Below are 15,403 nucleotides of genomic sequence, written 5' to 3'. Positions count from 1 at the left end.
AGCAAACCTCACCTCTCTGGTTCCAAAAATCCCCGGGGTCTCTTCCTGGGCACTAAAGATATATTCTGACCCCCTCCTCCCGCCTAACCCATGAGCCTCCACCTCGGCAGCACGACTTGCTGCTGCTAGATCTGTACCTGCCAGCTCACCTCACCTCTGAACCCCCTGCTTGCATTTTCTTCAGGTTCTTGTCTTTGATGCACAGTTCTTAAAGTATCTCCTAATTAAGTGCTCGGAAACAGGTGCCAATAAATCTAGTTACAGTAATATTTCAAAGAGGTGTTTTACAAAATAAATCAATGTTTATGGTTCAGTACGTAGTGTATGGTAATGGTGTTCTTTAACGGATTTTCCTCACACAGCCCACCTCAGCTCCAGCTGGATGCTCCCAGCCCCCAGCCCCTAGCCCCAGTTCCCAGCCCTAACTGAACACTACTACAGAAAAGTCCAGAAACAAGACAGCAGTTCACTTATCATCTTGAAACTTCAATCAGATCATGCCATTCTGCTTAAAACTCTCCATTGCTCTCCTATAACATTTAGAATAAGATAAAGAATGTCCACAATGGCCTCTAAGGTCTGTGGGGTTTTCCTCTACCCACAGCATCCCACCCTATTCCCTGCTCACTGCTATCTAGCCCCATGAAAACCCTTTCTGTTCATGGAAGATGCGAGACATTTTCCTGCCTCAGACCCTTGTACTTGTTTTCCCTTCTGCCCGGAATGCTTCCCCATGCCTAGCTCTTTGGATGGAGAGGTCATTCTAGTGCTTCAGGACCCAGTTCTAAGGTGTTAAGAACATTCTATATCCTGGAATTTGTGCACCTTATTGTATGGATGTCACATCTCGGTAAAAGGTGAAATGTAATGTATTACTAATTCACTACTAGATCACCCTTTTGATTTCCTTCCTGACAATGATTACAATCCACAATGATCATATTAACTTGTTTACTTGTTTACTGTCTGTCTTCCACTTAGATCAGGAGGTGGCAAACTATGCCACCATCCAAGTCTAGCCACCATTTATTTTTATAAACAAAGTTTCATTGGTGCCTAGCCACACCCAACCATTTACTATTGTCTATGGCTGCTTTTACTAAGCTACAATGGCAGAACTGAGTAATTGTAACACAGATTGTATAGCTTCACAAAACCTAAGATGCTTACTATCTAGCCCTTTCCAAAAAAAACAAAAAAAAAAACAAAAAAACAGCTTGAAACCCCTGCCATGGACTGTAAGTTTCATGAAGGCAAGAACTGTGTCAGTCTTCTCCACCTGTACTTCAGGATCCAAAACAGTGCCTGGCACAAACTCAGCAACCCCTCAATAAGTGTTGGCTCCTGTCCGGCCCCTACCACTGGCTCCCCTGGCGCAGTCTCCTAGCTTGCCCTTTCCTCATCTGATCCTGGCGCCTGGCCATTTGCCTGCAGAGTGTAGGTTCTTGCCATCTGCCAGTCCCTTGTAGTCCTGCCTCCTTGCTCGATGTCACCAGACTGGTGCTTCTTGTGCCCTGATGCTGAAAACCCATCTAATCACAACCAATAATCTTCTAACACAAAAGCTTCCTTTGCTGTTTGTGTGTTTTAGAAGCAATCGTTTTGTAGTATGCCAATCCATTCTCTATAATCATGAAAGATGCCTGTCTTAAAATGTCCTTCTATCATTCAGCTTTTTGTTAATATATTTATTTAGGTATCTTCCTATTATAAAAGCGATTCATATACATAACGTAAAATTTTGAAAATAAAGAAAAACTAAGAGACAACTGTTTTTAGCATTGATGTGGTTTCTTTTTATTAGTCTTTCTATGCTATTTTTTAACGCATACTTGTATGAAACAACAAAAAATGGCTACAATTTTCTCCCTTGTATTATAATAAGCATTTTTATATCATATATTCTTTGCAAAGTATTATTTTAGTAGCTGCATAATATTACACTGAATGGAAATATTAATATTTATTGTTGGGAAATGTTTATAATATATTCAGATCTTTACAATAGAAAGTAATACAGCCATGAATATCTTTGTGCATGAAGATTTTTCCCCCATTTTTTTGGATTACTTCCTCTGGGAAGATTTCCAGAAACAGAATTACTGGATCAAGAACCATTGTTTTGAGTTCAGATAAATATTGGCATTCTCACTTTTTAAAAGGCCTGAAAACTTCTTAATAAAGATATCAGAGCAAATGCATTCATAATCCTCTTTCCGGTGCTCCAAATCCATAGGAATGAGAGGTTAGATATTAAATACATATTTCTATGCTTCTCTAAAAATGCAAGAGGAAAATTTCACTGGCTCAAAAAAGGAGGAAAACTTAAACAATAAGCAAAGTATAAAACCACAGGGACAAACAGTGAGACTGGAACTAGGCAATCAAGACTGGAGTCCAGAGGAAGGACTGAATGTAGCCCTTGGTAGTGGGGAGCTACCCAAGAACACTGGATGACAGAACTTCATCCATACATCTAGAACAGTGGCAGAAATACACCACTTGCTCAGGGTCAGTGTCCAAAGCAGAGTCCTATATTAGCCCATTCTCACACTGCTATAAAGAACTATCTGAGACTTGGTTATTTATGAAGAAAAGGGGTTTAATTGACTCACGGCTCAACAGGCTCTACAGTTTCACATGGCCAGGGGGCCTCAGGAAACTTACAATCATGGCCCAAGGTGAAGGAGAAGCATGTCTTAGCAAGGCAGAGTAGGAGAGAGAGAATGAGGGGAAAGTGCCACACACTCTTAAACCATCGGATCTCATGAGAACTCATTGGCTATCACAAGAACAGCAAGGGGGAAATCCACCTCCATGATCCAATCACCTCCCACCAATCTCCTCCCCTGACACATGAGGATTGCAATTTGACATAAGATTTGGGTGAGACATGGAGCCAAACCGTATCAGTGCTATTCCTGGTGCTGGAGAGGAAACACTTTAGCTTCAGAGAGTCAGTGCCTGGAGGCCTGCGAATTTACACCATCAAAAGATAGATTAACAAGAGAAAAGAAAGAGTTGATTTAAGCATGCGATCTGCATACACACAGGAGTGCTCAGTGATGCACTCAGTGATTGTGCTCACTGTTAGAATTCAGGGCTTATATACCTAACATAGCAGGGGAAGGAAAAAGGAGAAAAGGCTTCTATGAGAAGAACAAATAGGTTTCCTTAGGAAAGACAATTGGATTTTTATGAGAATAAATGGGAGATAAGAAAGGTGTGACGTTTTATTTACATAGGTGCTAGTGGCCTTTCTCTCTTCTTCACAGCTAGGACTCTCCCTAGGAGAAGGGATTTATGGTAGTCTCATTTCCCAAAGTTGCTGTTTTTCGTCAGATTAGGAAAGCTCCAAGAAAGTCTTTTTCTGCATCTGTTGAGTCTCAAATGTCTTCAGCTTAAAATAATATTTACAACAACTCCGTAATTGCCTGATGGGTTCGTCCCATCCTCTGCACAGACAAAACCAATTCACTGAGACCATGGTATTGCAGTAGTTTAATTGATGCAAGGCTGATCACAGGGGAAATAGAGTTATTACTCAAATCAGTCTCCCCAAAGGCTCACGGGTTAGGGTTTTTCAAGGATAGTTTGGTGGGCAGGGGATGGAGAATGGGTGCTGCTGATTGGTTGGCAATGCAATCATAGGGGTGTGGAAAATGGTCACCATGTGTGCACTGAGTCCACCTGTTGGTGGGAGAGGAGGGCACAGAACAGTTGAGTTATGAGTCATGAGTCCGGGTGGCGTCAGTCTGAAAAACATCTCAAAAGACCAATCTTAAGTTCTACAATAGTGATATTATCTATATGAGCAATTAGGGAAGTCATAAATCTTGTGACCTCTAGCCACACGATTCCTGAGAAGTAAGGGATCATAAAAACTATACCTACCTTTTAGCAGAATTCAGGCCCCTCCCATAATCCTAATCTTATGGCCTTTCATTAGTCTTATGAAAGTAGTTTCAGCTTGCCCCCTGGCCCCAACAAGGAGAGGATTCGTTTTAGGGAGAAACTATCGTCATCCTTGCTTCCAAGTTAAACTACAAATTTTAATTTGGTTAAAAGTAAAAATACGTTAGCTTGTCCTATGCCCAGGAATGAGTGAAGACAGCCAACCTGTGAGGCTAGAAGCAAGATGGAGTCAGCCATGTCAGATTTCTCTTACTGTCATAATCTTTGCAAAGGTGGTTTCAACTCAGGGATTCTGAGTGAGTCTTTACACCAGTCTGTACCATGTGCATTGTGGAGAATTTTCACCCCAGAAATGAGCAGCTCTGAGTTGAGCTGCAAACATATGGCATAGGTTTAGTCTAGTCAACCTATGAGATCAAGGCTAAGGGAGCCAAGAAACTGCCTCACAGGCAAGGGAAGTGTGGGAGAAAATTCTCACGCAATATGAACTTTCCAGCAAAAGTTAAAAGACACAGCGCACACTGAAAGGTCATCACAAATCAAAGATCTACATTCTAAAATGACAGAAGAATCTAAAAGGAACTTTGAAGTGAATCTGTTTAAAATTTTCAGGGAAATAAAAGAAGATAACATCAATAAAACCAGAATAGGACATTATAAAACTGGAATAGGTAAGTAATAAAAAGAACAACAGAAAATTATTCACCCCACAACTTTAAAAAACAAGATAGCCATCCCTTAAAGGAACTGCATTTCACTACACTGACAGAAGAGGGTGATCTTGAACTAGAAATGGTAAATAACTTCGTGAAATACAATGCAATGAAATGAAGCCTCCTAAATCCAGGTAAAGCTACTTTAAGGGGGAATAAAAATTAGAATCAGGGCCAGGCGCAGTGGCTCATGCCTGTAATCCCAGTACTTTGGGAGGCCAAGGCGGGCAGATTATTTGAGGTTAGGAGTTCAAGACCACCCTGGCCAACATTTTTAGCAGAAGCCCCGTCTCTGCTAAAAATATAAAAATTAGCTGGGCATAGTGTCACACACCTGTAATCCCAGCTACCTGGGAGGCTGAGGCCCAAGAATCACTTGAACAATAGATGTGGAGGTTGCAGTGAGCTGAGATGGCACCACTGCACTAGAGCCTGGATGACAGAGCGAGACTCCGTCTCAAAAAAAAAAAAAAAAAAAATCAGAATCAAAGCCTTTAGCTGATGAAGTCCTTCCCAAAAAAGAACCACAAAGCAACAACAAAACACAAAATTTTAAACGGAATTGATATCTTCAAATATTTGGAAATATTAAAAAACCACCTTGAATCAGATATTTGAAAACCAAGAACAGAAATGAAAAAAACAACAGATAAGTACATATTTTAAAAATTGATTGATTGATTCAACTCTGGAAAGAAAAAGACAAAAATCATCTTAGGAATAAAGGCCAAATTACAAACACCCAATGGAGAGTAGACTAAAATGAAAAGTTAAGAAGACTGAACAGAGGCAGGAAAATGAACAAGAAAATAAAAATGAACTAAAAACAGAAGCAAAAAGATTCAGAGAGAAAGTGGTTGAAATGGAAGATAAACAAAGAAAATTAAAGATACAGATCACTGGAACCCCTGAAGAAGACATATAAAACAATGGAATAAAACTCACATTTAAGCCTATAATCTAAAATGGAGAAAGAGACTATGTTCATGTACTGGAAGACTCAATATTGTTAAGATGTCAGTTCTTCCCAAATTGATCAACAGGTTTGACTCATCAAAATCCCAACAAACTTTACTGTAGAAACTAATAAGCTGTTTCTAAAATTTATATGGAAATGCAAAGTATCTAGAAGTGTCAAAACAGTTTTGAGGAAAAAAACAAAGTTGGAGGATTTCTATTACTTGATTTCAAGACTTACTAAATGAACAGTAATCAAGAAAGAGTGTTATTTGCATAAGGATTTACATGTAGAGTAATGGAACAGAGTAGAAAGACCTAAAATAGACTGACATTCATATGGTCAATTACTTTTTTACAAAGGTACCAAGGCAATTCAATGAAGAAAGAGTAGTCTTTTCAACAAATAATGCTGGAATAACTGAACATCCACATGAAAAGAATGAACCTCAACTCTTACTTTATATCATACACAAAAATTTATTATTTAAAATGAAACATAAACCTAAACATAATATTTAAATATATAAAACTTATAGAAGAAAACATACCAGAAAATATTTCTGATCTGGGATAAGCAAAGATTTCTTGGCTGGGCACATTAGCTCACACCTGTAATCCCAGCACTTTGGGAGGCCAAGGCAGGTGGATTGCTTGAGCCCAGCCCTGTGCAACATAGTGAAACTCCATCTCTACAAAAAATACAAAAATTAGCCGAGTGTGGTGCTGCATGCCTAGAGTCTCAGCCACTCAGGGGGCTGAGGTGGGGGGACTGCCTGAGTCGGGAGGTCAAGGCTGCAGTGAGCCATGATCGTGCCACTGCATTCCAGCCTGGGAGACAGAGTGAGACCCTGTCTCAAAAAATAAATAAATAAAATAGATTTCTTAGATTGGGCATGAAAAACACAAAAATAGAAAATGATAAATTGAACTTCATCAAAATTGTAGACTTCTCTCTTTCAAATATACCATTATTAATGAAATAGGCCAAACGATGAGAGAAAATATTCATAACACATACATAGGACCAAAAACTTGTATGCGTAATATATAAAGAACTGTTATTACTCAGTAATAAGATAAACTACCCAATTTTTAACATTGGCTATGTTTAAATACTTTACAAAGGTGATAATGAATGTCCAATACGCACATGAAAAGACGCTCACCTTGTTGGTCATCAAGGAGCTGTAAAGTAAAACCACAATGAGATGCCAATACACACTCACTAGAATGGCCAAAATGATCAAAACTGATGATACCAAGGGTTGGCCAGGATATGAAGCAACTGAAACTCTCATATGTTGCTGTCGAGAAGGCAAAATGTTACAACCCCTTTGGAAAATAATTTGTCTGCTTCTTATAAGGTTGAACCCACAGTTATCATACAATACAGCAATTACATTCCTACGTTTTACCTGATAACATAAAAACGTGTCTACACAAAGGCTTGTATACAAATGTTTATAGCAGTTTTATTTATAACAGCAAAAAAATAAACTAGAAATAACCTAACACCTATCAAAAGTAAAAGGATACACATTGTGGCATACACTCAGTAATAAAAGTAATGAACAATTGACCCAGCAATGCAGCAGCAAGGATAAACCTCAAAATATTATTCTGAGTCAGAGATGCCAGACACAAAAGAGTACCTATTGTATGAAATTCGACAAAAGGTAAATCTTATTTACAGCAGCAGAAAGCTGCTCAGTTAGTGATTGTTTGGGCAGGGGGGATGATGACAAAGGGCCAGGAGGGAGTTTTTTTAGATAATGAAATGTATTATCTTGGTGGTAATGGTAACATGAACATATACATTTTTCAAATTTATTAAACTGGGCTGGGCACAGTGGCTCACGCCTGTAATCCCAGCACTTTGGGAGGCTGAGGCAGGAGGGTCACTTGAGGTCAGGAATTCAAGACCAGCCTGGCCAACATGGTGAAACCCCATCTCTACTAAAATACAAAAATTAGCCGGGCGTGGTGACACGCCCCTGTAATCCCAGCTACTTGGGAGGCTGAGGTGGTGGAATTGCTTGAACCCAGGAGGCAAAGGTTGCAGTGAGTTGAGTTCATGCCACTGCACTCCAGCCTAGGCGATGGAGCAAGACTCTGTCTCAAAAAATAATAATTATTATTATTATTAAACTGTATATTTAAAATTGGTACATATTTATATATGTGAGCTAAACTTCAAAAAGTTGATGTTGGCTGGGTGCGGTGGCTCACACCTGTAATCCCAGCCCTTTGGGAGGCCCAGGCAGGTGGATCACCTGAGGTCAGGAGTTCGAGATCAACCTGGCCAACATGGAGAAACCCCACCTCTACGAAAAGTAGAAAAATTAGCTGGGTGTGGTGGCATGTGCCTGTAATCCCAGCTACTCTGGAGGCTGAAGCAGGAGAATCACTTGAATCCAGGAGGCGGGGGTTGCAGTGAGCTGAGATCACGCCACTGCACAAGCCTGGGCCACAGAGTGAGACCCTGTCTCAAAAAAAAAAAAAAAAAAAAAAAGTTGATGTTAAAAAAAGTATAATCTAAGAAAATTTTCCAGGAAGAAAAAAAAACACCTGAATTTATTAATGGAAAGATACCATGGTGTACTGGTAAATTGGTATCAGTCACTGAAAAATATGGTCAGGTTTATATATATATATATATATGATTCTAATATACCCAATGTGCCAAAAGTAACACCCACAGTTCTCTCTGAGACATGCCTTTCTCTCTCTGGACTTCATCAGGATATGCCAAGCTACTCTGAAGAAGGGCTCTTAAGAGTCCAAGAAACTCCTGTGTCTGGCTGAGGAGTAAAGAGAGTGAAACCCAGAGGGTGTCACCTGCCTCATTGAAGATCTCATAAGCCAATTAAAGAGTTCAGTTTTATTTTGAAAGAAATGAGCAGCCTCTGGAGGGTTTTAAGCATAGAGTTGATGTAGTCAAATCTGTGGTTTAGAAAAATCAACTGTCCAGTCCCAGGAGCTTGGAGGAAGGAGGCAGGAAGACCAACAGGAGGCTGTTGAAGTAAGTCTGGTAATAAACAACGAGGGCTTCAGGTGATTCGTTGATCATAGGGATGAAAGACAGGGAAAATGAAGACATACCAGGATATTTATGGAAGAAAATCCAGCTTTCTACCAATGACTTTCTTCACAGAATTGGAAAAAACTACTTTAAAGTTCATATGGAACCAAAAAAGAGCTGGCATCGCCAAGTCAATCCTAAGCCAAAAGAACAAAGCTGGAGGCATCACGCTACCTGACTTCAAACTATACTACAAGGCTACAGTAACCAGAACAGCATGGTACTGGTACCACAACAGAGACGTAGATCAATGGAACAGAACAGAGCCCTCAGAAATGATGCCGCATATCTACAACTATCTGATCTTTGACAAACCTGACAAAAACAAGAAATGGGGAAAGGATTCCCTATTTAATAAATGGTGCTGGGAAAACTGGCTAGCCATATGTAGAAAGCTGAAACTGGATCCCTTCCTTACACCTTATACAAAAATTAATTCAAGATGGATTAAAGACTTAAATGTTAGACCTAAAACCATTAAAATCCTACAAGAAAACCTAGGCAATACCATTCAGGACATAGGCGTGGGCAAGGACTTCATGTCTAAAACACCAAAAGCAATGGCAACAAAAGCCAAAATTGACAAATGGGATCTAATTAAACTAAAGAGCTTCTGCACAGCAAAAGAAACTACCATCAGAGTGAACAGGCAACCTACAGAATGGGAGAAAATTTTTGCAACCTACTCATCTGACAGAGGGCTAATATCTAGAATCTACAATGAACTCAAACAAATTTACAAGAAAAAAAACAAACAACCCCATCAAAAAGTGGGCAAAGGACATGAACAGACACTTCTCAAAAGAAGACATTTATGCAGCCAAAAAACACATGAAGAAATGCTCATCATCACTGGCCATCAGAGAAATGCAAATCAAAACCACAGTGAGATACCATCTCACACCAGTTAGAATGGCCATCGTTAAAAAATCAGGAAACAACAGGTGCTGGAGAGGATGTGGAGAAATAGGAACACTTTTACACTGTTGGTGGGACTGTAAACTGGTTCAACCATTGTGGAAGTCAGTGTGGCGATTCCTCAGGGATCTAGAACTAGAAATACCATTTGAACCAGCCATCCCATTACTGGGTATATACCCAAAGGACTATAAATCATGCTGCTATAAAGACACATGCACACATATGTTTATTGCGGCACTATTCACAATAGCAGAGTTGGAACCAATCCAAATGTCCAACAATGATAGACTGGATTAAGAAAATGTGGCAGATATACACCATGGAATACTATGCAGCCATAAAAAATGATGAGTTCATGTCCTTTGTAGGGACATGGATGAAATTGGAAAACATCATTCTCAGTAAACTATCGCAAGGACAAAAACCCAAACACCGCATGTTCTCACTCATAGGTGGGAATTGAACAACGAGAACTCACGGACACAGGAAGGGGAACGTCACACTCCGGGGACTGTTGTGGGGTTGGGGGAGGGGGGAGGGACAGCATTAGGAGATACATCTAATGCTAAATGACGAGTTAATGGGTGCAGGAAATCAACATGGCACATGGACACATAGGTAACAAACATGCACATTGTGCACATGTACCCTAAAACCTAAAGTATAATAATAAAAATAAAAAAAAGAAAATCCAGCTTTCTAATAGAATTATATATTATACAAACTATAATGTTACGCAGAGACCAATGAAGAGAATCACACACTCAAGCTATTCTTTTAAGAAGTTTGGCATTTTGTGGCCAGGCACAGTGTCTCACACCTGTAATCCCAGCACTTTGGGAGGCTAAGGAGTGCAGGTCACAAGGTCAGGAGATTGAGACCAGCCTGACCAACATGGTGAAACCCTGTCTCTACTAAAAATACAAAAAATTAAGCTGGGCATGGTGGCAAACACCTGTAGTCCCAGCTACTCGGGAGGCTGAGGCAGGAGAATGGCTTGAACCCGGGAGGTGGAGGGTGCAGTGAGCCGAGATCATGCCACTGCACTCCAGCCTGGGTGACAGAGCGAGACTCTGTCTCAAAAAAAAAAAAAGAAGTTTGGCATTTTGTTTTCCTTCTGCTCCATAAAGTTTGGTCATTAACATTATGTGTCAACATCCATTGAATTTAAGAAGCAGTTGTTCAAGTTTGATCATGGGCACATGGACTGCACACAGTTGTCTGCCCAAGGTGCTAAGCATCCATTTGGCTGAATTCTTAATGAACCATGAGGCTCACTTCATTCTTCACTCCTTTAAAGACCAAGATGACTTTGGCCAGCATATTCAAAATGCATCTTGACTCTTCTCTGTGTTTTGTCCATTTCAAATTATATGTGCCCTAGTTTGGGTTCACTAGAAACAGATGTTTTTGAAGAATTAGACACACAAGAAGAATTACTGAGGAAGGGAGAAGACTGGACGAGTTTCAGACTATTATGCAGGCTGACTCCCGTGGAAAGAAATTGGACAGGAAGGAGGACTGGGGAGGAAGCATCTCAGACCACAGTCCTCGAGTCAGAGCCACACGCCTCTTGCTGGAGTGGGCTTGCCTTAGTGCCTCTGCTGTGCTCAGCCATCCCAGGGATCAGCCCCCTGGGGAGTGTGGCTCAGCACACTGTGGTGCTGAATCCGGAAGCAGCATCTGGGGCCAGTCAGGCCATTTTGCTCTTCACAGTAGGAGAGTGGTACATTTTCATGGCCACCCGCCTTCTCTCTATTTTCTGTTCTTCTGGCCTTTGCTCTCCAAAGTACGATTTTTCTCTAAGCCTGTATTCTTTCTCGACAAAATCAGAAATATGATAATCGAATCTTAAGCATTCTTCCAACATTTGACAAAGATGAGGAACTCCAGCCCTGGGCACCCAAGAGGTCCCCGTGAAACTTTATAGCAGGAAAATATTATTCTCATTTTTGCTAGGGTTCATTCCTTTTCTCTAGTCCCACATCCCCCAGCATAGTGCTGTGCCTATGTCGCTAAGGGAATTGTGCCCCATTCCCACACTGTAAAAAGACGCCAGAATGCACCAAATCCCACAGTACACCATCAGGCCTCTCTCTCTCTCTCGTGTGTGTGTGTGTGTGTGTGTGTATGTGTGTGTGTGCGCGTGCATGTGCGCATGTTTTGGGGGGAGGTATTCTCCCACAGTGTTATCTTTTAAATGTTTTAAGTGGCTGGCTTTTTTTTTTTTTCTAGAAGACCTGGTGATTTTATCATAAACAGTTTCTGAAGATCCTCCTGGCCTAGATGAGCTGTTAACCTTTGAAGTTGCTATGGAAACCAGTGCGGTTTTTTTAAATATATAAATTATTGATGTAGAGGAAAGAGAGGCTGTGATGCTTCAAAGAAAGGCAAATGAGGCATTGGAAGATATGAAAAAGTGAAATACCTAAACATATTAAGTATCAAGAACAACCTTTCCATCTTCACTCAAGCTGTCCTATTAATAATAGGAAGCTTTCAGGAATTCTATATACGAGGAATAAGCTCTTATTTCTGTGCACAAAGGTCAATTAGTACTAGTCGGCTGAATAAGTGGATGAAGAATGGGAAATAGAGCAACGCTGAGACAGTGTTAGGCAAACTGTCCTGGTCACAATCTACTGTTGGAATGAAAGGCGTTGATCACCTCATGATTAGCTGGTTGTCACAGCTTTCCATCAGCTCTGTTCCTTAAACCCTGAGAGTTTCCACCGTGAATCACTCATTCACTTTGGACAATCCTATTTTCCGGGTTGTGGAGGTTTAAAATTGGTGTCCACAAAAATATCACACTGTGAAGTAGCTCAAAAAAGCCAGTGGTGGTATACTATTGTAGGCCAGAGGCTTCTGGCTGAATCAATGTAACCACTATATCCAGGTGTTACGACCTCTCAAGTATAAAATAAGTCACATTAATTTTTAATGGCTGGAACCCACACTGGCTTCGTAGCTAGATCTCAGACTCTTGTAGGGGCCACAGAGATTCACTACGTTTTTGTGGTGTGTGTGTGTGTGTGTGTGTGTGTTGAGACAAACTCTTGTTCTGTTACCCAGGCTAGAGTGCAGTGGCATAATCTCAGCTCACTGCAGCCTCTGCCTCCTGGGTTCAAGTGATTCTCTTGCCTCACCCTCCAGAGTAGCTAGGATTACAGGCGCCCACCACCACACCCGTCTAATTTATATGTATGTGTATATATATATATATGTGTGTGTGTATATATATATATGTGTGTGTGTATATATATATATGTGTATATATATGTGTATATATATATATATATATATATATATATATGTGCATATATATATATTTTGTATTTGTAGCAGAGATGGATTCACAATGTTGGCCAGGCTGGTCTCGAACTTCTGACCTCAAGTGATCTACCCATCTTGGCCCCCCAAAGTGCTGTGACTACAGGCATGAGCCATCACACCCAGCTGAGATTCACTACCTTCAAAGAAGAGGGATCCCCACTCAAAGAAGGACTTACCTGGCTGCTAAGAGTGCTGCTGCCCCTTCGGCTCCTGCCTCAGCTGCAAAGAGCTGCCTTGCCTAGGGTTACACTCTTCCTGTGATGGCTTGTACTCAGTAATGGATGAAAGCCGGTGTATGAAGTCTCAGCCATTTCAGTCCATTGCAGAGCAATTCTGATGCTTTTTGGCTCACAGCCACCTGTTGGATTGGTCAAGGATGTTGGGCCTGCATCTCAATTTGCCTTCTTTCTCAGCCTGATCTAGCTTCCTTCTCTCTTCCACATGTGTTGATTGCAAGGGTGCTTCCTAATAAACATCCTGAACAGTGAACTCCATCTCAGTCTGCTTGCCAGAGGACCCAAATTGCAGCAATTCCTCCCAGCCCCATGCCACCTGGCAATGCCAAGTAAAATACAAAATGCCTGGTTAAATTTGAATTTGAGATCAGCAACTAATACCTTTTTAGTATAGATATGTCCCAAATATTTTTATGGCCTAATCTGTATGCCTAGCATGACATTGGATTGAGTAAATGTTTGTTGGATGAACTAGAATTTTAGGATCCTGTCTTACAATACAGAACCGTGTTACACAGAAGAGGCAGAGGTGGACAATGGTTCCTTGCTCTTCATTATGCAAGTATTTTACAAAATGTTCATAGATAAGCAAGATTTCAATTACCTGAGATGCTTGTAGAAATGCAGATTCCCAGAACTCACCAGATTTACTGAAGGAGAACCTCTGAGGCTGACCCCCAGAAATTTGCATTTGTAGTAAGCCTCCTAAGTGATTCTTCTGCTCCCAAAGTTTAAGAAGTTTCCATACTATGACCTGTGGCCTTGAACTAGAAAGACCAGTTTGATCCAAATTAGGAAGGCCTGTCTCTGAAGTCACCCAAGAACTGTAGAAAGCAGAGAATCTGTCCTGTCTCTATAATTGGCCACTTTCTTTCTCTTTCCCCTTGAATCTCCTTCAGATGGAAAGTAAGTTCCTGGACCAGGCTGATCATCATAGTCTCTGGGAGCAGAGTTTAAAAGAATGCAGGTCTACAAAGTCATAGCCAAGGAGAATATTATGCTGACCACGACAGGGGCTGTGAGAAGTCAGAGTCACCGGGAAAAACTTTAGGGAGGAGATAGCTTTAAATGACAGGCAATGTTTGCACGGGCCCATTGGAAAGGCTTGAGCATTCTAGAATAACTGAGTCTACAGGCTTAGAGGCAGGAGAAGCATGTTGTATTAATCTGTTTTTATGCTACTAATAAAGACATACCAAGACTGGGTAATTTTTTTTTTTTTTTTTTTTTTTTGAGACGGAGTCTCGCTCTGTCACCCAGGCTGGAGTGCAGTGGCGTGATCTCGGCTCACTGCAAGCTCCGCCTCCCGGGTTCACACCATTCTCCCACCTCAGCCTCTCTGAGTAGCTGGGACTACAGGCGCCCGCCACCACGCCTGGCTAATTTTTTTGTATTTTTAGTAGAGACGGGGTTTCACTGCAAGACTGGGTAATTTATAAAGGAAAGAGATTCAATTGACTCATGGTTCCACATGGCTGGGGAGGCCTCACAATCATGGCAAAAGGTGAATAAGGAGCAAAGTCACATCTTACATGGCAGCAGGCAAGAGAGCATGTGCAGGTGAACTCCCCTTTATAAAACCATCAGATCTCATGAGACTTATTCATTACCACGAGAACAGTATGGGGGAAACCACCCCCATGATTCAATTATCTCCACCTGCCTTGATACATGGGGATTATTACAATTCAAGGTGAGATTTGGGTGGGGACACAGCCAAACCATATCACATGTCATAGGAGGCACTTACTGTTAGAAGGGTCTTGAAACTCAGTGACAGGGCGGCTTAAGATCCAGGTGGCAGATGCAGGAACGTAGCTTCAACACAGAGCCTCAGGTTCCTGCTGCAAGATGTTCCACTGGAAATAAGTGAAGGAATCTTCCTAAAGGGTTTAATCAGATCTCAATGCATGAATACAGAACACTAAATAATTATTGTCAGTTCACAGATTGGTGCTCCAGTCAGCTGAACACTAGAGTCCAAAAACTCACCTTCATGCTTTAGATCTTTGCTGAAGTCTTCCTCACATAACACTCTATTCCCTTTTCCCCAAGCTAAAGGTGCATGGAATAGGTGGATGGTTTTCCCCAGATGCCAAGAAATGCCATAAAAATTGTCTCCCCCTGCCCTTTACTATTATTTGAGAAACAGTAATATTTATGACTAAGAAGGCGTCAAGACATTTGGCTTTTGAAGAATGTGTCACCTCCATGGAGTGGTGAGGTGAAGGTTGTCACTC

General features: G+C 41.1%; 1 long non-coding RNA gene across 1 annotated transcript in view; it reads right to left on the bottom strand.

Moving 5' to 3' along the window:
- LOC129469027 (uncharacterized) overlaps positions 1-15,053 on the bottom strand; it is a 56,922-nt gene extending 41,869 nt beyond the window's left edge. Inside the window, exon 1 of the long non-coding RNA XR_010118519.1 lies at positions 14,914-15,053. This is a non-coding gene — a long non-coding RNA (uncharacterized lncRNA). The remainder of the gene's footprint in view (positions 1-14,913) is intronic.
- Positions 15,054-15,403: the final 350 nt, after the last annotated feature.

Source organism: Symphalangus syndactylus, chromosome 2 (genome assembly GCF_028878055.3).
Source record: "Symphalangus syndactylus isolate Jambi chromosome 2, NHGRI_mSymSyn1-v2.1_pri, whole genome shotgun sequence".
NCBI lineage: Eukaryota > Metazoa > Chordata > Mammalia > Primates > Hylobatidae > Symphalangus > Symphalangus syndactylus.
The sequence above is the reverse complement of the archived record's forward strand: the minus strand, read 5'-3'. Positions and strand labels throughout refer to the sequence as shown.